Source organism: Schistocerca piceifrons, chromosome 10, assembly GCF_021461385.2.
Source record: "Schistocerca piceifrons isolate TAMUIC-IGC-003096 chromosome 10, iqSchPice1.1, whole genome shotgun sequence".
Classification (NCBI taxonomy): Eukaryota; Metazoa; Arthropoda; class Insecta; order Orthoptera; family Acrididae; genus Schistocerca; species Schistocerca piceifrons.
This window is the reverse complement of record NC_060147.1, coordinates 89,262,177-89,286,383: the sequence shown is the minus strand read 5'-3', so window position 1 is coordinate 89,286,383 and position 24,207 is coordinate 89,262,177. Positions and strand designations below refer to the sequence as shown.

General features: G+C 46.2%; 1 protein-coding gene and 1 pseudogene across 1 annotated transcript in view; both read right to left on the bottom strand.

Moving 5' to 3' along the window:
* LOC124718881 (acetylcholine receptor subunit alpha-like) overlaps positions 1 to 24,207 on the bottom strand; it is a 638,987-nt gene that overhangs the window by 493,712 nt on the left and 121,068 nt on the right.
* LOC124719287 lies at positions 868 to 985 on the bottom strand (annotated as a pseudogene).

The following is a 24,207-nucleotide window of genomic DNA, read 5'->3' as shown; positions in this document are numbered from 1 at the left end:
TAACCTAAGGACATCACACACATCAATGCCCGAGGCAGGATTCGAACCTGCGCGGTTCCAGACTGAAGCGCCTAGAACCGCTCTGCCACAGCGGCCGGCTCCATTCAAGTAATCAGGCATAACTGCAGCTCCATCGTAATTCTGGGCATATTCATGTATTCCAAAAATCTTCCATCGATCTGACAAACAGGTGTGATGTAGCGATATACCAATATTGTCTACAAAATATTTCATACTGTACATCAGTTACTTCACCCATAATAATCGAGGCAAAATTAGATTAAATTATATCCTGTCTTATGTAATTCGTAAGTGTGTTTGAGACAGGAGCAGTCAAAACGTTCTGTTAACACGGAAGAAATTTCTAAATGATCAGTTTGTTTTCGTGGCCATTATCCTCAGCAAGCATAGAAATATTCGTTTTGTAAATGAAAACCGCCTTTATATTGCTAGAATGTAGTTTATTTGTTACAGACGCGTTTCGCCTTTTACTTCAAGGCATCCTCAGTGCGACAGTTACTTGAGTTTTTGGGTGGCTGTAATTTCACATACGAAACATAAGCACATTTTCATGTTACGGACTTTTTTCTTCACAATTTTCATATTCTTTGCGCTGATTGCTGTGTAGCACTGTTATTCTTCTGTCACTAAAAACTAAACTCCTCCCGAGCAGGCCATGAAGGCCCAACGGTACCGACAGGCCGCCGCGTCATTCTCTGACCACGGGCGTCACTGGATGCGAACACGGAGGGGCTTGTGATCACTACACCGCTCTCGCAGCTGTGTGTCAGTTTCCGAGACCGGAGCCGCTACTTCTCAATCAAGTAGCACCTGAGTTTACCTCACAAGGACTGAGTGCACCCCGTTTGCTAACAGCGCTCGGCAGACCAGAAGGTCACCCATCCAACTGCTAGCCCAGCCCGACAGTGCTTAACTTCGGTGATCTGACGGGAACCGTTGTTACCACTGTGACAAGGCAACTGGCATTCCTGTGTCACTAGTTGTAGGTATCTTCCCGAAAACTGTGATTTAAAGCGGTAACTACTGTGCGTTCATTTTATGTCTTTATGTCCAAACAGGAAGAGACAAAGTGAACACACCGTAGTTACGACATTAAATAGCAGTTTTTGGTTGAATATCTGCAACTAGTGACAGAAATTAACGTAAAGAACATGGGAATTGTGAAAAGAGGAGTTCGTAACGTGAAAATGTGCTGTGAAAGGTGATGTAAATGATGTTTTAGCTGTTCTTTACATTCAGTGAGAAGATTTGCAAGTTGAACAAAATTGCATTTATTAAGCTTTTGCGTATTAAGGCATCATGACAGCCAATTGTTACTATTGTAAAAATGCATATTGAACCGTTATATTGAATATTTTTAGTTCTGTTGCCTGATCTAGTTGTAGGTCTACACAGTTGTGCCACAGCTGCTAATCGGTACGAGGAAAGTGCATCCGTGCGTTGCCAGTACACTACTGACAGAAAAACAACTCAACATTCCCCACCCCCTTCCACGACCCCCTTCGAAGCGTAGGTTGTGTCATTCTTTCTCCACTGCTCGAATTCCCTCGAGCGAGATCGCCTTTTCTTCCTTAAAAGCACCAACCGAAGAAATAGTATGTGTCGACAACAGTATCCATTAGTATAGGAAATCTTTTCGAGATCTGTCTGTCAGAGAACTGTCGGTAGTATCTCGCGGGACTAATATTTACAACAGTGTTCACTGACGGAACATACGGGAGAAACAGGTGGTAAATAGGAGAGCCGTAAAGATTAATATAATGCGGTTCTAATACGAGAGTTCCCGGGAAAGTTGGTCATCCTAGCGTTACCTAACGTTGGCGTGGCGCTTACGAGTTTTGTAACGTCACTTCCTGCTATTACACGTTAAGGAGCTGTTGTGCCTGACAATCCGCAATTTTTAAAAAAATGGTTCAAATGGCTCTGAGCACTATGGGACTTAACTGCTGTGGTCATCAGTCCCCTAGAACTTAGAACTACTTAAACCTAACTAACCTAAGGACATCACACACATCCATGCCAGAGGCAGGATTCGAACCTGCGACCGTAGCCGTCCCGCGGTTCCGGACTGAGCGCCTAGAACCGCTAGACCACCGCGGCCGGCGCAATTTTTAACAAATATAACTTTTATTGATGTAAGTTCACAAGGATGATGACTGAACAACAAACGAAAGGTAAAATAACGATGCCAGTAAAAGTCTCCTAATTGTGGCAAAAAAATTTCCACTTCTATTTTTCCACAAAGGTTCGTGGTAGCACACAAACACACACTAGTAACAGTCCAATTCAGAGACGAAGACGTAATCTTCAATGGTCGCAGTACACGAGGTCGGCATCTGGAGTGAACTGAACTTCGGAGCTGGTTCTAGCCCCTAAATAGTTGTCTCCAGTCAATCAGGTTTTGGCGTAGTGATACTTCCTGTAGGCCGGGGCTCGGGCTCCCCCTGCAGGAAGTAGTGCTCGGAATATCTGTTTCCATTATCTTGTATGTAAATAGCCGGTGTTTACCATGGTGCTTTTGGTACGCCTTGCGCATAGACAACCTCGTCGTCTGCGGTGTAATAAGGGTTGCCGGCCCGCAGGGGCTACTTTGGCTCCAGTATAACAGGAGCCAAACACAAAATAAGTTCTGCGATATTTCGACAAAGTGACGCATAATCTAGAACCTGTAGGAAGCAGGAATGGCCCCTACGAAACAATCAGCAAGCAAGTCACCATACTGTAGCTTTTGCGTGCAGTAGAAGCCCATACACCGTGGGTTTTATTTTATACGGTACAACCCAGCACATTGAATGTCTCGACAATGAATTGTTATTTGCTGTCATAAAATTACGGAAAACGACATATTGATGGTTAAAGAATTTTCATATTTTGTTATTTTCGCGTCATAACTCGCGTGTTATGAGATTAAGCTGTTTTAAGGAAACGATCCATTGAAGATTCATGAAAACAAGTCATTCTAGTTAGCAATTGTTTTAATTAGTTGTTATTTATTATTTAGCGGAAGAAATTGTAAGAATACCTCAAAGGGAGGGTGCAATTCCGCATGAATATAGACTCTAAGGGCATTGCGAACTTACGAGAAATGACAAATGATATGAAAAATTGGTTCGCCAAACAAGGCTTCGAAATAAATGCGACAAAAAAATAAATGATTGTGCTCAGGAACGGTGGGCGAGCACTTGAATCGACTGAGATCTTCATACAGGAGAGAAAACTGAAAATCGTAACAGATTTCTAGCACCTAGAAGTCACGATATAAACACCTGAAAAATGATCCACAAAACGGGTAAATGAGAAACCAATGCAAGCATCAAACAGAAGACATTATATCCCTCCACCTACAGACAGCAGTGGTACTATTCAGATCTAAAATCTCATCACTACTGACACATGGCATAGAAGTCATCGGTCCAGATCTCACCATGAGAAATCAAACGACACAACAAAGAGTAACGGCGACCTATATAAAGAAAGCGATCGGAGTGCCCCAAACAACATGATCCAGATCGTAAATCTGCTAGCAAGGAATTCCTTCATCATTGAATACCAACAGGTAAACCTGATGCTACCCAACACCAGCGCTACGTAATATCTACGAAAGACAGGAAAGGAAAAAAACAAAGGAAGACGTACCTCCAAAATTCTGCATCATAGGCGCCATGATTCACTGAACATGGACAAAGGAAAATTTCGAGATGAGGCATGCGATCACCAAAACGACAGTCCATGGGGTTTCACCATCCTATTTGTGACAACACTTCATATCGTGAACCAAATACAACGTGTGAGTGTAAACTGTGTCATCTAATATAAAACGTTACCATACAGGATTCTGTACTAATAGGACACGATCAACAATTGGCTACGCAACCCACAATATGTAACATTTATAATTTCGTGTATTATCAGAATAATGCTTTCTACTTGTACAGCTGTTTGGCTGCATTAAACGTATTATTAAAATTAAACGTCAGTTAAAGCGTGTAGATGAAACTTCATGGCAAATTAAAACTGTGTGCCAGAGCGAGACTCGAACTCGGGACCTTCGCCTTCCGCGGGCAGGTGCTCCACCATCTGAGCTACCCAACCACGACTCACGCCCAGTCTCCACAGCTTTACTTCTGCCAGGAAGTTTCATATCAGCGCTCACTCCGCTGCAAATTGAAAATCTCATCCTGAAAGCGTGTTGACAACTATAACATAAAATATGAGGTCACAAAACACAGAGTTTTAGCTTAGTGTAGTTGGATAAGACGGCACATTAAAGAACCAAGAATGAATAGGCAGATGATTCGCATCCTGGTGTATATATATTTTTTTCACCCTCGCATTTTTTAAAAGGCGGTGGGACTCCCGCAAGAAAATAATACAACTAGTTTCTGTAATATTTGTTATTACGTAAATGTAAGTGCATTCGCTGTCAGTAGTCAGATTGTTAAATTTGGTGAGCTTCCTTAAGCTGACGTCCTTACTGACCGAGACGTACATCTTTCATTTTTGTCTTTTTATAACACGTTCATGATTATTGCAGTTTTTATTTACGTATGCTGCAGACAACAAATACATGACTAGCATGCAGACAAGAGAGGAAATAAGCGTTTTAATGGAGCTAATGTAGGAATTCCTTATCCACTATTGTGAACGAACTATATGGCTTGCGAGGCAAACAAAGCCGACAACTGCCGCTGAAGATCGCTGAAAGCTCAAAACCACGTTAACTAACTCGCGCCGTCTGCCTACAGCGCAGTGTCTCGTGACACTGAGTATACTACATGCGCGCATGTCAACGTTAGCTACCTCGTCCCGTGTGGCGACGGCTTTGCGTTCGCCCCAACAGCATCATGTCGATGCCATGGTTATTATAATGTGTTAAGGTTGTTTATGGCGCCAAATTAACGTCAAAATACACTGAAAGGCCAAAGAAACTGGTACACCTCCGTAGCATCGTGTAGCGCTCCCGCGAGCACCAGAAGCGGCATGAACTTGACTAATGTCTGAAGCAGAGCTGGAGGGAGCCGACACCACGAACCCTGCAGCGCTGTCCATACATCCGTAAGAGTACGAGAGGGTGGAGATCTCTTCTGAACAGCACGTTGCTAGCCATCCCAGACATGCTTAATAATATTAATGTCTCGGGAGTTCGGTGGCCACTGGAAGCGTTTAAACTCAGAAGAGTGTTGTTGGAGTCACTCTTTAGCAATTCTGTAAGTGTGCGGTGTCGTACTGTCCTGCTGGAACTGCCCAAGTCTGTCGGAATGCACAATGGGCATGAATGGATGCAGGTGATCACACAGGATGCTCGATTCCCGGCGGGGTCAGGGATTTTCCCTGCCTCGTGATGACTGGGTGTTGTGTGTGTCCTTAGGTTTGTTAGGTTTAAGTAGTTCTAAGTTCTAGGGACTGATGACCATAGATGTTAAGTCCCGTAGTGTTCAGAGCCATTTTGAACACAGGATGCTTACGTACGTGTCACCTGTCAGAGTCGTAGCTAGACGTATCAGAGGTCCTATATCACTTCAACTGGACACGTCCTACATCACTACAGAGCCTCCAACAGTTTGAGCAGTCCCCTGCTGACATGCAGCGTTCACAAATTCGTAAGGTTGTCTCCATACCCGTACACGTCCATCCGCTCGATATATTTGAAACCAGACTCGTCTGACAAGACAACATGTTTCCAGTCAGAATGAGATTTCCACTGCAGCCGAGTGTGCGCTGATATGAAACTTCCTGGCAGATTAAAACTGTGTGCCGGACCGAGACTCCAACTCGGGACCTTTGCCATTCGCGGGCAAGTGCTCTACCAACTGAGGTACCCAAGAACGACTCACGCCCCGTCCTCACAGCTTTACTTCTGCCACTGCCTCATCTCCTTGGAAGGTAGGAGAAACGTCATTCTGGAAACATCCCCCAGGCTGTGGCTAAGCCATGTCCCCGCAATACCCTTACTTTCAGGAGTGCTAGTTCTGCAAGGTTCGCAGGAGTGCTTCTGAAAGTTTGGAAGGTAGGAGACGAGGTCCTGGCAGAAGTAAAGCTGTGAGGACGGCGCGTGAGTCATGCTTGGGTAGCTCAGTTGGTAGAGCACTTGCCCGCGAAAGGCAAAGGTTCCGAGTTCGATTCTCGGTCCGGCACACAGTTTTGATCTGCCAGGAAGTTTCATGTTTCCAGTCGTCAACAGTCCAATGTCGGTGATGACGGGCCCGGGCGAGACGTAAGGTTTTCTGTTGTACAGTCATCAAGGGTGCACGAGTGGGCCTTCGGCTCCGAAAGCCCATATCGATGTTTCGTTGAATGGTTCGCTCGCTGACACTTGTTGATAGCCGAGCACTGAAATCTGCAGCAACTTGTGAAAGGGTTGCACTTCTGTCACGCTGAACGATTTTCTACAGTCGTCTAGTCCCGTTCCTGCTGTTCTTTTTATTTTTTTCGGCCGTCCGATGTCGGAGATTTGATGTTTTACCGGATTCCTGACATTCTCGGCACACTCGTGGAATGGTCGTACTAGAAAATCCTCACTACATCGCTACCTCGGAGATGCTGTCCCATGTCTCATGCGCCACCTACAACACCTCGTTAAAACACATAAATCTTGATAACTTGCCATTGTAGCAGCAGTATCCGATGTAACAACTACGCCAGACACTTGTTGTGTTTATAGGCGCATCCGACGGCAGCTCCGTACTCTGCCTGTTTACGTATCTCCGTATTTGTATACGCATGCCTATACCAGTATCTTTGTTGCTTCACTTTTTAACCAACTGTAATCCTATGGAATAACTCAGTCGTAAAAGGTTTAAGACGTCTTTATGTGTAAGTAGACACGCTGGAAATGTCAGGGATCACGCGTGTTGTAAAATCAGAGATGTTCTGCCGTCTGAGTATGGCGTACAAGAATGGAGAGAAGAAATTCTCAAGTTTACTGTCATAAAGCTGCCCCCCCCCCACCCCCTCGCCAAAAGCGCAAGCAAATCAATTTCACTGTCGACCGCATGGTGGCAATGTGTCCAGCAAGGCTTGGTGGAGAAAGACGCGCATGGGGAGACAGTACGGTACCACAATAACGTTGACTGGTCCTCAGAGAGCAGTCAGTTAACCTATCCGTAATTATTCCACTCCACACCACAACAGCTGCCCATCAAAACGAACATGTTCGAGAATGTGTTTCCACAGCTCGCCATACGAGGACACGCCCTGAATCACTACTCAGACTGCAACTGGTCTCATAGGAGAAGAGCACACCTCCCATCTTCCCACTGGTCCAGTACCTGCGCTCTTGCACTATTTCAAACGTTGCCGCCGATGGGCGGGTGTTTACGAAACACGGAGTACTGGTCACCGGACTGAGAGACCACCCCATACAGTCGCCGTACCATTGTGAAGCGAGGTATTCCGTACCTAGGAGTGCTAGTAAGAGGACAACACCGTGGTTCAGGTCGAAAAAAATCGATTTTGGTTTTCCTCATATTTCGATAGATTATTTATTTAATTACTCTGAAAAGGATTTTGCTGGAAAACATTTTTTTTCGAGCATTTAAAGAGCATTTTCCTACCACGCGTGTTTATGTGCCACGACCACTTTTCTGTCACCCACTTTTCTGCAAATATTTTAGATGTCTATATCCCCTACATTGCACGTTAGGGATTTTTTTTACTCCCGAGTGTCCTGGATATCCTTGGAATGCAACGGCCGGTGTTCTTTTGTTTCTGCTGTTTGTAAACAACACGCTTTCAAACACGTGGATAGTTTTGTTCAAGTGTGATTGCGAGTAGTTGTTACACTTACGCTTGCAGTGCTTGTTTACAAACGTACTCACCTATCTCACAGCTATTTGTATAGAAGCTCCTGCAAGTTAACCCTATACCTAACGTCCTCTACTGATAAGCCATCGGATGGATTGTGTCCATCAGGAGAAAATTCGTGGTGCAGATACAATAGGGCTCATGCAACTGGAGAATCTTATTACCACCAGCATTCTCTTCCTACTGCTGTTTTTACAGCAATTAAACCTATTTTCAGAGACTTGACTCATCCTGACCTAAGAAAAATGTCTGCATGGGCAGACATAACGCAAATGAATGTTTCAACAGCATAATTTGGAACCGCCTTCCTAACACTGTATTTGTAGGCATGCATACAATGAAACTAGGAGTTCATGATGCTGTTATTACATTCAATTGTGGTAATATTGGAAGGTGTTGGGTACTGCAAAAGCTAGGAATTAGTCCTGGTGAAAATATGATCAGTGGGCTGCAACATTGCGATAAAATGAGGATATCCCATGCAGACAGGTGTGCATCTAACATGGCCAAGAAAGCAAGACAAACATCCAGAAAGATGAAAAAGAAGCTGGAAGACCTGCTAGAGGCCAAAGAGGGGCCATCATATTCAGCAGGACAGTTTTAATTGACTGTAATTAACAAATTTCAAAAGTTTTTTCTTTAAAGTCAATTTCCCGCAGACTAAAATTTTCAGTACATATGCCCCATTATATCAGAAACTATCATAGATGAATGAATTAAATTTTTAGAGACTCTGCATAACATAAAAAGCGACCTCTGGTACTACATTCATTAATATTCCCCCATTAGGATGTTCACAAAAAAATATTTTCTGCAGAAAAACTTAATATTTTTGTTAATAAATTTAAAAAGGTATTTCTTAAGAACTATAAAATGGATAAAGTAGATTTTAGTACAGTTGACTGTTAGCATCATGTAACATACAGTAAAAATATTAAGGTCCTGCATCAAATAGTTTTTTCAGAAAAGGGTCAAATACTTGCCTATATTAACGTGGGTTAGATAGGCAGGGTGTGGTCCCCTTAAGTGTGGTTGTTAATGCACCCTCTGTTTGACGTGCATCTCTGCCGCACAGTGCCGTCTGCTGCTGTAGTTGACCGTGGCCGATCACCACCTCGTCTTCAAGCTGCAGTGCCTGTGGTTCCGAACGCTTTCCACGCCCGTGAAACAATGCTGTGAGCAATACCAAACCCCTGGGCTACATTTGTCACACGGTGTGCTCTTTCCAGTTTCCCGGTGATTCTTCTGCGTGTGAAGTCGTCCACATATTGTAATGAGGAATACCACGACAGTGCATCATGCTCGCTGTTTGATACGCACTGTCTTTTTCCCGTTTCTTCAACCGCGTCGTCTCGTGGGACCAGACTCATCTCGCGCCCTAGTCTTGCTGACCTCGGGCCATGTGAAGCCCAGCGCGACTGGGAGATATGTAGTAACATGCTTCCGCACATCTATTCATTTCCAATGAGTCGTTAACATTTTACGAAGGTCACTCCAAAAGAAATGCACACTATTTCTTTTAAATCCATCTTTTATTCTACATGTTTGAAAGTTTTACAGTGTGTAGATACACCCTTCAGGAACAATATTTTCATTTCTCCACATAATTTTCATCGCTCTCAACTACCTTACGCCATCTTGGGACCAGCGCCTGTATACCCGCACGGTAAAATTGTGGACCAACCTGTTGGAGCCACTGTTTGGCAGCGTACACAAGGATTCATCATCTTCAAACGTTGTTCCACGAAGAGAGTCTTTCAGTTTCCCAAAGAGATGAGTCACATGGAGCCAAATCAGGACTGTAAGGCGGGTGTCTCAATGTTGTCCAACCGAGTTTTGTGATTGCTTTCATGGTTTTTTGACTGACATGTGGCCGTGCATTGTCGTGCAACAGCAAAACATCCTGCTTTTGCCGATGTGGTCGAACACGACTCAGTCGAGCTTGAAGTTTCTTGAGTGTCGTCACATATGCATCAGAATTTATGGTGGTTACACTTGGCATCATGTCCACAATCAAGAGTACTTCGGAATGGAAAAACACCGTAGCCATAATTTTTTTAAGCAGAAGGTGTGGTTTTGAATTTTTTTTCCTTGCATGATGCCACTCCATTGATTGCCTCTTCGTCTCTGGTGAAAAATAATGAAGCCATGTTTCATCACCTGTCACAATTCTTATAAGAAATTCATCTCCACCATTCTCGTAATGTTCCGGAAAGTTCGCTGCATATAGGTTTTCTTGTTTTTTCTTGTGAGCCAACATCCTGGGAACCCACCTGGCACAAACCCTTTTTAACGCCAACACTTTCAGTATTCTGCAAACACTTCCTTCCCCTATCCTAACGTAGCGTGACAATTCGTTCGCTGTGATGCATCTGTAAGCAGTCACCAATTCGTTAACTCTCTGCACATTGTCTGGGCTGTGTGCAGTACGAGGCCTGCCGCTGCGAGGACAATCCTCAATATTGCAGTGCCCTCTTTCATCACGTAACCTACTTTCCCAACGACTAACTGTACTGCGATTGACAGCAGCATCTCCATACACCTTTTTCAACCTCTTGTGGATGTTTCCCACTGTCTCGTTTTCACAGCACAGGAATTCTATGAGAGCACGTTGCTTCTGACTAACGTCAGGTGTAGCAGCCATCTTGAAGACATGCTGTGACGGCGCCACTCACGGGACAGGTTGAACTAAGTTTGAAAACAAGCGGGAAGGATGTATCTACAGACTGTAAAACTTTCAGACATGCAGAATGAAAACTGCATTTTTACAAAAATAGTGTGCATTTCTTTTGGAGTGAGTTACTTTATCTATTTCGTTGTTAAGTTTTTCACAGCAGTGTACACTGAAGTGACAAAAGTCATGGGGTACTTCATAATATCGTGTCGAACCTCCTCTCGGCGTAGTGCAGCAAATCGACATGGCATGGACTCCCTATGACATGACGCATTGTCATCCATAAAGATTCCATCGTTGTTTGGGAACATGAAGTCCATGAGTGACTGAAAATGGTCATCAAGTAACTAAACATTACCATATCCAGTCAACGATCTCAAATGGACCAGATAACTCACTCCATTCCATGCAAAGACGGCCCACACCACTATGGAGCTACCAGCAGCTTGCACAGTGCCTTGTTGATAACTTCGGTTCATGTCTTCGTGGGGTCTCCACCATACTCGACCACCGCCATCAGCTCTCAAAAACTGAAACCGGGACTCATCTGACCACGCCACGATTTTCCAGTCATCTAGGGTCCAACCGATATGGTCAAGAGCCCAGGAGAGGCGACGCAGGTGATGATCTGTTAGCAAAGGTACTCGCGTCAGTCGTTTGCTGCCATAGCTCATTAAAGCTAGTTTTCAGCGCACTGTCCTAATCGATACGTTCGTCGTACGTCCCAGATTGATTTCTGCGGTTATTTCACGCATTGTTGCTTTTCTGTTAGCACTGACAACTCAACGCAAACCCCGCTGCTTTTGGTTGTTAAGTGGAGGCCGTCGGCCACTGCATTGTCCTTGGTGAGAGGTCATGTCTAAAATGTGCTATTGTCGCCACACTCTTGTCACTGTTTATCTTGGAATATTGAATTCGCTGACGATTTCCGAAATGCAACGCTTCTAGTTCCAACTTCCACTCCCCATCCAAAGTCTTAATTCTCGTCGTGCAGCGATAATCATCTCGGAAACCTTTTTGTGGGAATCACCAGAATAGAAATGACAGCTGCGCTAATAAACCGCCCTTTTATACATCGTGTATCCATCTGTCTACGTGCACATCCCTACCCCATGACGTTTGTCGCTTCACCGCGGCCGGCTGGCCCAGGTCATAGCAATCTATAAAAAGGGTAGAAAATCGGATAGACATAATTAACGGCCAATTTCACTGACATCGATTTGTCGTAGGATCATGGAACGTATTTTGTTTTAAGACATAATGACCTTTATGGACTCTGAGAAGCTCATCTGCAGAAACCAGCACGGTTTTAGGAAACAGCGGTCATGCGAGACACAGCCGGACCTCTTTTTGCATGATTTACAACAGGCTCTAGATACCGGCTCCCAGGTTAATGCCATATTTATCGACTTTCGAAAGGCGTTCGACTCAGCTCCGCACGGTCGTTTGCTTCAAAAAGTGTGCACTTACCGTCTATCAGATGACATATGCGGTTGGATAGAAAGTTTTCTAACAGACATGGAGCAGTATGTCGTCCTGAACGGGGTGACTGTTGTGTCGGTAGCTGGACCGACACCGTGATGTGGATTGCTGAAAAGGAATGCTAAACTAACGCTGTGGCCGATAGTGCACGCTCGGCATAACGCAGACGGGCGTGAAGTCTGGAACATGAGAACTTATGAATGAATAAGAAGAAAAGTATGTAGATGCTTTTTACTTAACTTTTATTGATTCCTTGGAATACATCTCTCTTGAATACTCGTAAGCTATAGGCACTGATACAAATGGCTCCTTGCTAGTTCGTAGCCATTAACTTAGCTGATGGCTATTCTGTCTCTCGGCTAATGAGAGAGAAAGGCTTCGTACAACTGGGCGATAGCTAGGTTCGCGTACAACTGGGCGGTAGCTTGGTTCTCGTACAACTGGGGCCGAGTCCACTCTCGTATCACGAGACCTGCCTTGGTGGTGGCGCTAGGTCTGCGATCACAGTGGCGACACGCGGGTCCGACATGTACTACATGGACCGCGGCCGATTTAAACTACCACCTAGCAAGTGTGGTGTCTGGCGGTGACACCACATTCCTCCCCCGCAAATCGGCGAACGGTCGTGTAATAAGGCTTCCGCCCGCCGTGGGGAGGACCACATGTTGACGTATGCGATGAGGTGGGGAGCCTAACAACAGGCGAGGCTGTGCCACCCGCACCCGGCCATCCGGTCCGAGGGGAGCTAGGAAACGCCTGCAAAACTAGTCCAGGGTGCACGTCAACATGCGGTGTATGCGCCCGTAATAAGACATGAGGGACTGAAGGGTCGACCTCCATTGCGTCGGGGTAGCCGACGCGCGATGACGTCATGTGGTCCGGAGCGGGCGGGCGTTCCATGGCGGAGGACAGCTGGTCACGGGAAGCGATCGGCGGCGCGTGACCCTGGGAGGCGCTTGGCGGCTGCAACGAAGCGTCGAATGCGGTCGGCGGCGGCGGCGGCTGCTGCTGCTGCTGCTGCTGCGGCGGCGGCGGCGCGTCGCCATGGGGCAAAATGGAAGGCATCGTCGGTAACACCTGGGGATGAGGCGAGCCAGTAGATGGGTCCCCAGGGCGCTGACCGGACGGCACCGTCGCTGAAAGCAGACGGGGAGCGGCAGAACCCGAGCGACGACAGAGGCGCAGCTGATTGAGATGCCGACGCACCTCACCAGAGGCCCCCAAAACCAAATACATCGCGCGGCCGAGGCAGCGAAGAATGCGCCCTGCGAGCCAACGCCGTGAACCTCGATAGTTGCGATAAAATACAACGTCGCCTGGAGCAAAAGCAGGAGTCTGCCGCTGCGCAGGAACCTGATGCGGCGGATGCAGCAAAGACATCAAGGTGCGATGAGGACGACCGTGGAGCAACTCAGCCGGCGAGCGACCATCTCGGGGCTGAGAGCGATACGAAGACAAAAAGAGCAACAATGCGTCCTCCCGAGAATGCGACTCTTTCAATTTCAACATCTGTGACTTGAAAGTCCGGACCAATCGTTCAGCGGCACCGTTGGACTGAGGCGAAAACGGCGCGGAAGTCAGATGTTGAATACCATTGGCCTGGCAGAAAGACTGGAATTCTGCGGACATGAATTGTGGGCCATTGTCGGAAACAATAGTCTGCGGAAGACCTTCAATGCAAAAGATAGCAGACAACGCTTGGATGGTGGCGGAGGACGTCGTGGAAGACATCCGAACAACAAAAGGAAAATTACTGAAGGCGTCGACCAGAACCAACCATCGAGCATTCCAGAATGGACCAGCAAAATCAATGTGCAAGCGTTGCCAAGGGGAAGTGGCTTTTGGCCACGCAAAGACTTTCCGCGGCGGTGCGGACTGTTGTTCGGCACACGCCGGGCACGAAGAACACATATTCGGAATCGCAGCATCGACTCCGAACCAAGTACAGTGCTGACGAGCAAGTTGTTTCGTTCGCACTATACCCCAATGTCCTTGATGAAGAAGCCGTAAAACAGAGGACTGTAACGAACGTGGGACCACGACTCTGGACTGATCATTATCAGAACGCAACAACAAAACACCACGTCGAACAAAAAGTCTCTCCTTGTGAGCAAAAAATCGGCGAACCAACGGATCCTCGATCCGAGACTTTGACAAAGGCCATTGCGTAGCAACAAAACGTAAAACAGTAGCAAGGACAGGGTCAGCAGCTGTGGCTGTAGCGACACGACGAAAATCAATCGGAAACGATTCGACCACTTCATCGGTTTCCGAATCAATGAACATGCAAGCAAGTTCGGAAGAATCGAATGCTTTATCCTCAGCAACAGGCAAACGGGACAACGCATCGGCGTTGCCGTGCTTAGCAGTGGACCGATACAAGATATCGTAGCGGTACTGCGAGAGGAAAATAGACCAGCGAATGAATTTCTGCGCTGTACGTGGAGGTACAGGCTTGTTCGGATGAAAAAGCGACGTCAAAGGTTTGTGGTCTGTGATGATGGTAAAGTGACGACCATACAAGAAATCATGGAACTTAGTAACACCAAACACGAGAGCCAAAGCTTCTTTCTCGATCTGTGAATAATTTCTTTGCGCAGACGAGAGCAATTTGGACGCAAAGGCAATAGGGCGATCATGTGAGCCAACTTTGTGCGCAAGCACAGCACCGATCCCGAAATCCGATGCATCTACCATCAACAAAAGGGGTTTCTGGGGATCGAATGGCGTAAGGCAAGTATTAGAAAGCAACGCCGATTTCAACTGGCGAAAGGCGCGTTCGCATTCCGTCGTCCAGACGAACGGAACACCTGCACGGCGTAAGCGATGAAGCGGAGCTGAAATGGAAGAGGCATTGCGCACATATTTATGGTAATAATTAATTTTACCCAACACACTCTGTAGCTGTTTCACATTTTGAGGGGAAGGCAATTCTTGTATGGCACGGAGGTGCTCTGGACTCGGATGTATGCCTTGGGCATTAATGACATGTCCCAGGTATGGTAAGTCACGAGCAAAAAACACACATTTGTCCTTCCTCAAGCGAAGACCATTTTGCCGCAAGACCTGAAATAAGGTTCGTAAGTTCGCAAGATGATCTTCTTCTGTCTGTCCGGAGATCACTATATCGTCCAGATAGTTTGCTGCAGTAGGGACCGACGCACAAATAGTTTGTAAATATTGCTGAAACAAGGCAGGGGCGGATGCACACCCGAATGGCAGTCTTTTGAAGCGGTACAATCCAAGATGCGTGTTAACCACCAATACGCGCTGGGATTCGTCGTCCACCGGTATTTGCAAGTACGCATCGGCTAGGTCCAACTTTGAAAAATATTTTCCCGGGCACAGTTTAGCAAAAAGATCTTCCGGGCGGGGCAAAGGAAAAGTAGCAGTCACTAGCTGTGGATTCACTGTGGCCTTGAAGTCCACGCAAAGTCTCAATTTTCCGGAAGGTTTTGGCAAAATTACTAAGGGTGAGGCCCAGAGAGAAGCTTGCACACGTTCAATTACACCCTGTGATTCGAGATCGTGTAACGTTCTGGCGACCTCATCACGCAATGCGTGGGGAACATTGCGCGCCCTGAAAAATTTCGGTTGCGCGTTTACCTTCAGTTCTAAATGTGCTTCATAGTTTTTAGCGCAACCTAAGCCCGGTGCAAAAATGTCTGCAATTCGTCACACAGCCGAGAAACACTGTCTGTAGGCACAGTCTGATTCACTGATAGGACCTGATTTACAATAGACATGTTAAACAACTTAAATAAATCTAGACCAAACAAGTTCACTGCAGAAGAAGAACGAAGAACGTAAAATGACACAAGTTTTGTTTGTCCCTTGTATGTTGCAAGAAGGCTGCACTGTCCTAACACAGGAATTTTCTGTCCGGAATATGTAGTTAGCTTAACATTTGCGGCACGCAACGGAGGTGCGCCCAGTTGTTTGTATGTGTCGTGATTGAGCAATGAAACTGCAGCTCCGGTATCGAGCTGGAATGGTATCACTTTGCCTTCAAAGTCTAAGTCCACAAAAAGTTTATTGTCCTGCTGACGACAAGAGCGACTGTTTTGTGCAATGGGAACAGACACTGGTACAGAATCACTTGCTAATTGACGTGATTTCCGGCGACGTCGACGCACAGTTTTTGTGGGACGAACACAGTTACTGTTAGAGAAAGTGTCACCGGACGAAGCGGAATTAACGACATGAATGTCCATAGGCGAAGGTCCACGAGCCTGCGTGTCCTTGGTTCGATTCCGGCGCGAAGCAAAGGGCCTGGAATGATCGTGATTGTCTGATCTGAGCTTTTTCTGGCAAACACTTTGAACATGTCCTTTCTTATTGCAGAAAAAGCAAATAGCTTGGCGTGACGGGCAATGTTCACGCGAATGTCTAGTAGCACACCGCGGACATGATTTCACTGCATTTGTGTGCTGGCGCGGCACACCTGGCGTAGCACGCGGCGGTCGCTGTGCGTCCGTGCGCGAGGCCCGGTTACCGGGCCGCGCAGTGCGTCCAGCGGGCCGGTTAATGTTACACACGGCTGGCGAAGTTTCAAAAGATTCCTGAGCACAGTCAAGTGTGTCCTGTCTATCCAATATGTCTATCACTTGTTGAAGGGAGGGATTAACTAGTTTCAAAATTTGCTCCCGTATGCGAACATCAGAAACGTTCTGTGCAATTGCATCACGCACCATTGTATCTGAATAAGAAAGACCACAGTCACATTCAAAGGCACAGTCCCTAGTAAGTCCTTGCAATGTTGCTACCCACTCCCTATTAGTTTGACCGGCCGTACGTTTTGTACGAAAAAACGTATACCGTTTTGCAACCACATTAACTGTTTCTTTGAAATAGGCATCTAATGCAGACAAAATTTCCTCGTATGACAAAGTTGCTACGTCGCGGCGGGGAAACAATTTCACTATCACACGGTATGTGGACACACCGACACAAGAAAGCAAAAACGGCTGCCGCTCATTACCTTGAATTCTGTAGGCAGCAAGGTGGAAGGCGAACTGACGAGACCACTCTTGCCAGGTCTCGTGGTTCGGGTCGTAGTGCCTAAAAGGCGGTGCAACGGCAGGTTGTGGCTGCGGTAGCGGTGAAGCGGCTGCGGCCGCATCGGTGTGCAGCGCACGTTGACCCTGGACGAGCTGTCCAAGGGCATCCAGTAACGCCTGCGTCTGCTGATTCTGCAAGCGATAAAATTCGGACAGTACATCTGGAGAATGTGGCGAAGCCATGACACAATGAAATGTAAGCAATCAGAAATAAATGTAAGCAATCAGAAAAAGGTCCTTTTCCCTCGTCGCCAATAATTGTTGTGTCGGTAGCTGGACCGACACCGTGATGTGGATTGCTGAAAAGGAATGCTAAACTAACGCTGTGGCCGATAGTGCACGCTCGGCATAACGCAGACGGGCGTGAAGTCTGGAACATGAGAACTTATGAATGAATAAGAAGAAAAGTATGTAGATGCTTTTTACTTAACTTTTATTGATTCCTTGGAATACATCTCTCTTGAATACTCGTAAGCTATAGGCACTGATACAAATGGCTCCTTGCTAGTTCGTAGCCATTAACTTAGCTGATGGCTATTCTGTCTCTCGGCTAATGAGAGAGAAAGGCTTCGTACAACTGGGCGATAGCTAGGTTCGCGTACAACTGGGCGGTAGCTTGGTTCTCGTACAACTGGGGCCGAGTCCACTCTCGTATCACGAGACCTGCCTTGGTGGTGGCGCTAGGTCTGCGATCACAGTGGCGACACGCGGGTCCGACATGTACTACATGGACCGCGGCCGATTTAAACTACCACCTAGCAAGTGTGGTGTCTGGCGGTGACACCACAGTGACTTCAACAGAAACGAGAGTAACTTCAGGTGTGCCCCAGGGCAGCGTAATAGGTCCTCTGCTTTTTACGATTTACATAAACGGTCTGGTTGATGGTACTGACAGCGGCGTTAGACTGTTTGCCGTTGATTCTGTAGTCTACAGGAAAGCAGCATCACACGAAAGTTGTAAACAAATCAATAAGGATTTGCAGAAAATAAATGCGTGGTGTAATGACTGGCAGTTATCTCTCAATATTAGTAAGTGTAACCTAATGCCTGTAACACAGCGAAAATCCCCATTAATGTAAGAGTACAAAATAAATGTTCAGTCTTTGGAAGCCGTAACATCCGTCAAGAATCTGAGTCTGACACTTCGAAATGATCTCAAATGGAATGATCAGGTTACACAAGTATCGGGTAAGGCAAACTCTAGGTTGCGGTTTATTAGTAGAATCCTGAAGCGATACAGTCCTTCAGCAAAGGAAATTGCTTACAATACGTTAGTTCGTCCAGTCTTAGAGTATTGTTCGTCCTTACCGGATGGGTCTGATTCAAGAGGTTGAGAAGGTACAAAGAAGAGTGGCAAGATTCGTGACATACATTTAGCCCCATCGCGAGAGCGTTACAACTTTCATAGAAAGTTTGAAGTGGGACACACTTGCAGATAGACGGCGCGCTAAACAGAAGGGGCTGCTCACCAAATTCCGAAATCCGATCTTCGCCGAGGATGTTGAGCAGATATTATTACCACGAACTTTCAAACCGCGCAATGATCACGATTCAAAGATAAGGGAAATAAGAGCTCGTACTGAGGCTTTCAGACAGTCGTTTTTCCCTCTCGCGATCCGCGAGTGGAACAGAGGGGGAGGGGGGGGGGGAATAAGACTCTGGCGCGAATTATGCCCTCCGCCAAACACCGCTTGGTGGCTAGTGGAGTATATACGTAGATGTAGATAGCCTTTTTTTACTCGAGAATCTCAAGACGACGCCCAATATATTTTTATTTTGGGTCAATGTGGCACAGAAAATAGTGGCTTTCATTTGTCCTTTTGTTCCTTTTCGACGTTTTCCCGCCTGATTTATTTATTTCGATATGAACGGTTTTGTCTGCAACCTCAGACTCTTTCCATTAGTGGCTTTTCTCAATTCGAATCATCATCAGGTAACCACTAATACATGTTCCTCTAGTAAGCAGAACCATTTCTAAACGTTTTTCACTTAAGAATCTGAAGGTGTCTCTTATACTGCAACGCCAACGAAAGTAAGGTTTTGGAAGTATAGTTTCTGTAACCTTAGCATTTTTCAGGCAAATGTGACCCAAGTTATATGATTTTGAATTACTTTTTCCAGGACTTATATTGTGGGCTCGTTGAATTCATTTTAAGCTGCCAAAATAGTTCAGTCTAAGTTCCCCAAACGCATTTTAGCAAACACCAAACTCGTTTTCCGTATTATGTTAATGTAAAAGTTCTTGTCTTTAAGATCGTTTCCTTTCGCACTAAACTTTCTTCAAATTGCACTTCATACACCAGAATGTGATTTTTAATATCCAATGAGCTATATTTTTCCCTATTTCAATCAATGTTTGCCCGAAATTTAGAAAGTCCATATACTGCTAAATAGACGCAAGACTTTAGCACACATCTCCACGCGCTTATCAGCCAATGTCTTTGTCCTCTATCAAAATAATGGTTCAAATGGCTCTGAGCACTATGGGACTTAACTTCTAAGGTCATCAGGCCCATAGAACTTAGAACTACTTAAATCTAACTAACCTAAGGACATCACAAACATCCATTCCCGAGGAAGCACTCGAACCTGCGACCGTAGCGGTCGCGCGGTTCCAACCTGTAGCCTAGAACCGCTCGGCCACCACGGTCGGCCTCTTTCAAAATACGAGGGTCGTTCAATAAGTAACACCCAAATTTTTTAATAATAAAAACCCCTTAATATACATAGACAAACGTCCTAGTTGGTGCTTCACATTTGATGTTTCTTCTGTGCGCCGGTGGCGTTTCGAACCGTTCTGGCAGCGTCTAACTGTCGTCTACATACGACTCACGTTACAAGCAGCGTGCTGTTATTGAAATCTTGTGTGCAGAAAAAGAAACCGCGGTGAACATCCATAAACATTTCTGTGCAGTGTATGGCGATGCTGCAGTTGCTAAGAGTACAGTTGGGCGATTGGCAAAGAAAGTTACAGCCTCGGGAAATGCAGAAACAGAGCTCCATGATCAGCCACACTTGGGACGTCCTGTTGAAACGTCCCCATAGAAAAATTTATGAATTACTGTGCTGATAAACCTCTTACGTTATTTGATTTTCGAACAGCTGAGCAGAACTGAACGTACTCAGACATTTCTCTCTTTGCTTATTCTGATCAACACTAAACTGACACACAATATTTTTAGCGCAACGCAATCTGACTTTCAATAATCCCTACAAAAGAATGGCCCTGAGTAACAATAACCTATACCTTTCATGAATCGCTTACCTCACAAAAATCTTCGTTACTCGAACTACTGCAATACAGCGAGCGCCACTACTGCCAGCTAAATAAAAGATTCGAATTCTGGGGGCAGAAGCTGTGGTTTATCGGCCCATAGTTAATGTTTGGATTTTGTAGGGTCAATTATGAGGAGCCACAGAATGCCCCAGGAGGTGGTCATTGTTAAATTATATTGCTTTATTGTATTTCGATTACGGCCCAGAGGGGGAGCGGGCTGGCAGCAGCGTAAAACGCCGCTCTGCAGCCTGCAGATAAAGTTGAAAAAGATATCGAGGAGATATAAAAATAAAAACAGGTGATAAAATGATGACTGCTTAAAACTAACATGGTGCAAAGTTGCTAAGAAAATATAAAAAAAAGGTGGGCTATGGTGATGAAAACACACAGTAATTAGACAGGCACAATTAAAAAACATAAAAAGGGGGATGCACAGCACTAAACATTCATGGACAACACTGCACTATAGAGTGTACAAATGCAAATTGGGGAGGGTGGGGGAGGACCTAGACTGAGGAGGGTGAAAAAAGGAGGGGAGGAGAGGAAAAGAAAGAAGGGGGGAGACAATGGAGGGAGAGGACACAGAAAAGGGGAGGGGCAGGGAAGATGTGAGGAGTAGTGGAGAAGGCAGTGGAGGGGAAAGCTAAAGGTGTCAGGGGAGAGAAGGGAGTCAAAGAGAGGGTAGGCAGGTAAAAGGAAATAGGATGGAGGGGGGGAGAGGGAGCCCAAGAAAAGGACAGAGGGGGAGGTGAGGATCAGAGTTGATAGGAGGGATAAATGGAGGGAGAGAGGGCATCATCTGGGAGGGGGAGATTGTTAAAATTTTTTCTGTATTGTTATTTTAATACCAGCAGTGGCCTATCTACGATGCTCTTCAACCACAGAAAAACACACTAACCACGTAGACAGAAAAACAGACATACATGAATGGTAAAAACAAAAGACATACATCAGAAATGACATGAAGGCTTTCGCAGAAGGCACTGGTTATACAAGTTAGTTCAGCAGTGCACACAAATGTAACAAACAGTTTCACACGCGAATGAAGGAGCACACTGAAGAAGGACACTGACGCACTTGGACGAAGAGAACACTGTGGCACTTTGGTGATGATCGTCAGCGCACTGAACACACTGAGGAGATTGGGGGGGGGGGGGGGGGGAGGGCTGCCGCTGTGTGCAGGAGATGGGCAGAGGGGAAGGAGGGGGGGGGAAGAAGCCAATGGGGGAGAGAGGGGTGAGGCGAGGGGTGGGGAGGGGGGGGAGGGGTGAGGGGAGGGGGGGGTAGGGTCGAGTGTAGAAGGCAAGGGAGGGGGGGAGGAAGTGGGAAAACTGGGAGAGAGGAGGCGGATTGTTAAGAATTTGTGTCTTCGGTGATATAAACTTGATGTTCTGTAAGTAAAGGCGAGAACATTTCTGTGATATGTAGATTGGCTGGCAACTTGCATGACTTACTAACAACGTAAGGGTGTGAAATAAAACGGATCACCAAATCACGGGTTTACCACCAGTTACCAGCGTGCCACTTTGACACAAAAACGAAATGTAAACCTGTGATTTGGTCATCCATTTTATTTCCCAGCCTTATCCTGTTAATAAGTTACGCAAGTCACCAGTCAGTTAACGTATCACACAGAATTTCTCTCACTCACCTGTGAAACATCAGTTTTATATAATGAAAATGAGTATTTTGATGACGTTCGATATTTTTTTTTTAACACTTGGAAATGGCCTGAGGGTGAAAGCTAGATCGTGTAATGATGCATATCATGCAGACAAACGGCGGTTGTATCTTTCCGTAACTCTTATACGACTGTGGTTCCGCATGAAGGAACCCCCTTTCTTAGTCCTCTCCCTCCTTGGTTCCCCCCCCCCCCCTTTTTCGTTTTTTCCTATCCTTCCTCTTTGTTTTCCCCCCTACTCCAGGTCCCCCCCCCCCCCCCCATCTGCCTTGGATCGGGAGTGCCATCTTTGTGCCGCCTTTTTCGTGCAGTGTTTTACAGTGTGTTTTTCCAGTGCATGCTCCGTGTTGTGTCTTTTGGGAAGTGTAGCGAACAGCCATCATACTGTCGCTGGGTGTGCTTTTTTTTTAATCACTTGCGAACAGAAACCAGACTGTTGCCATGTTTTTTAATTGTGTGTCTACTATGTTACTTGTCTGATTCCTGTGTATTTTATCAACATTGCCAACCCCTTTTGCTTTCTGTTTTAACTTTCCGCATTTTTACGCCATTTTACACTTTAAATCACCATTTTATCGCCTGTTTTTCCTTGTTTCTTTCTGTTTTAAACAAAAGTCTGTAGGCTGTAGAGCAGCGTAGTAAGCTGCTGAGAGACCGCCCCCTTCGGGGGGATTTGAAAAAAAAAAATGAAGGAAAAATCATTGACTGCTCTCACGAGGAAAGCCGGTGTGGCGCGCCCCGCGACGGACCAGATCGCTGCCGAGCGCGCGACAGGCCCGCTGCAAACCACGTCGAGAAACGCGGCCCGTGTGAGGAGCGCCCCGCGGCGCCGACTCGCAGAGGCGCCTCGTCAGCCAGCGGGGGCCCGGCCGGCCGTGTCTGAGAGGAGAGGAGCGGAGAGCGCCGACCGCCATTGTGCCGCCCCCGCCGCCCCCGCCGCCCTCGGCAGTCAGCACTTTGCGGCGCTTTGTGTCCGCCCGGGCCGGCCCTTTCAGCCGCGCCCGCGGGCGGCGGCCGGAGGCAGCGCCTCCTCCACGCTGACAAAGAGGCGCCGCGCCGCTAACCAGCCGGCAGGTCACCGCTAACAGTCAGCAACAGCCCGGGCGCGGGGGAGGACCCCAGCTACACAATGGCCGGCCAGGGGGCACTGCACGCCGGCTGCGGCGCTAACCCCGGCTCCCAAAAAGTGAGCAGCAACCTGGGCTTCCAGACACGACAGCACCTGCTCGTGAATAAATCTCTTCTACCCAACCCGGCAATGCTTCGCAGTTGCTAAATACGTTCTAATCACCTCCTATGTCTCTTTCCCTCTCCACTCCATGTAGCGCTCTGTATGAAGATCAATGGCAGTTCTGTGTGCAGTCTGTGGCTGGTTGTCACTGTTGGAATATTCGCTATTGTAGTGTTGGGCAGTTGGATGGGAACAGCGCGTAGCGTTGCGCAGTTGTCTTGCGCATGATAGTTCGCGACTGGGAACGTTCAGTTTAGTTCGCGGTTCTGTCACGAAATAGGTCGCTCTTTTAGTTCGTTAGCTCCCATCTCGATTTCCAGAAAGACAGTTCGCTCGCTTTGCTACCGCTACTGCACACGCTCTTTTATTCGTTATGCTAGTCTTTTAAAATAACGACCAGTGTTGCCAATGCCTGTATTATTACAGTTTTATGGCGAGTAATTAGACTTCGAAAGGGCAAACAAACCAGTTATTTACACCAATGGGTAAAGTGGTGTAGTACTTTACATACAGTGCACTCTTAGTATTTCAATTTTAAAATATATTTATTTATTAGTTCATTGTACGAATATTATATTTTGACTAAAGTTCAGACTTGATCACATCATTTATGTTATAATGATATAGGAAACCGGTTTCGGTTCTTTTTACAAAACCATCATCAGACCTGTGGATAAATTTTAAGAAATACTAGATACCAATCTTTAAATAAAATGAAAGTGTCTAATGATGTCAAAATTTAACAAGGAAAAATAAAATTAATTATACCCATGGCTCCCTTAGGATGGTAGGCGGAGCTCTCTCCTCGCTGCTACGCAGTCAACTTTTTTAAAGTTTTGGAAATAACCAGCAAAAAATATTTCTGCTTTAGGACAGGTTAAGTACTATATGGCACAAACATTAATACCTTTATCATTAACAGAAGAAACGCTAACACTTATAATTGGTTACCAAACAATTAGACATAGAAAAAATAAC